Genomic DNA, 1,554 nt, shown 5'->3' with positions numbered 1-1,554 from the left:
AGACACTCTTGAGGGCCCAGCCATAATAACAGACACTCTTGAGGGCCCAGCCATAATAACAGACACTCTTGAGGAGCCCAGCCATAATAGACACTCTTGAGGAGCCCAGCCATAATAACAGACTCTTGAGGGCCCAGCCATAATAAAGACACTCTGAGGGCCCAGCCATAATAACAGACACTCTTGAGGAGCCGCATAATAACAGACTCTCTTGAGGAGCCCAGCCATAACATTAGCCCAGATACACAGACTCTTGAGGGAGCCCAGCCATAATAACAGACACTTGAGGAGCCCAGCCATAATAACAGACACTCTTAGGTGACCCATAGTTTGAGGCCAGCCATAATAACAGACTCTCTTGAGGCCCAGCCATAATAACAGACTCTCTTGAGGGGGCCAGCCATAATAACAGACTCTCTTGAGGGCCCAGCCATAATAACAGACTCTCTTGAGGGCCATTAATAACAGACTCTTTGAGGTTTGTGTTGTTTGGGGTTTTGGTTGTTTTTGAGGCCAGCCATAATAACAGACTCTTGAGGCAGCCATAATAGACACTCTTGAGATTGTTTGGGGTGTTTGGGGTTTGGGTTGTTTGGGGTAGACACTCTTGAGGCCCAGCCATAATACAGACACTCTTGAGGGCCAGCCATAATAACAGACGCTCTTGAGGCCCAGCCATAGTAACAGACACTCTTGAGGCTAGCCACAACAGACCTGGGGCCCAGCCATAATCAGACTCTTGAACTCATAATAACAGACCTCTTGAGGGCCAGCCATAATAAGACCTCTTGAGGCCAGCCATAATAACAGACATCTTGAAGCCAATATAATAACAGACACTCTTGAGGTAGATAATAACTTAGGCATATAATAAGCACTCTTAGTTGTTGGGGGTTTTGGGGTTTTGGGTGTGTTGTTTGGGTGTTGGGGGTTTGGGGTGTTGCCAGCCATAATAACAGACACTCTTGAGGCCAATATAATATGACTCTGGGCAGCCATAAAGACACTCTTGAGGGAGCCATAATAGACCTCTGAGGCCAATAATAACAGCCTCTTGAGGGCCAACATAATAACTTGGGCCCAGCCATAACAGACCTCTTGGGGGCCCAGCCATAATAACAGACCTCTTGAGGCCCAGCATAATAACGACTCTTGGGGCGTAATCAGACCTCTTAGGACAGGCCTAATAACGATGGGCCAGCCATAAAGCCAGGCATAATAAGACCTCTTGAGGCCCTAAGACTTTGGGCCATATAATAACAGACACTCTTGAGGCCCAGCTATACGGACCTCTTGAGGCCAGCCATAATAACAGACACTCTTGAGGGCCCAGCCATAATAACAGACTCTTGAGGCCCAGCCATAATACAGGCTCTTGGGGAGCCATAATAACAGACTTGGGGAGGGTATAATAACAGACACTCTTGAGGGATACAATAACAGACACTCTTGAGGCCAGCCATAATAACAGACATCTTGAGGCCCAATATAATAAGACTTCTTGGGCCAGCTAGTCTTGAGGCAGCCATAATAACAGACTTCTTGAGGGGGGTT

Source organism: Homarus americanus, unplaced genomic scaffold, assembly GCF_018991925.1.
Source record: "Homarus americanus isolate GMGI-L3 unplaced genomic scaffold, GMGI_Hamer_2.0 scaffold32929, whole genome shotgun sequence".
Lineage (NCBI taxonomy): Eukaryota > Metazoa > Arthropoda > Malacostraca > Decapoda > Nephropidae > Homarus > Homarus americanus.
Note: the sequence above shows the minus strand (reverse complement) of the source record.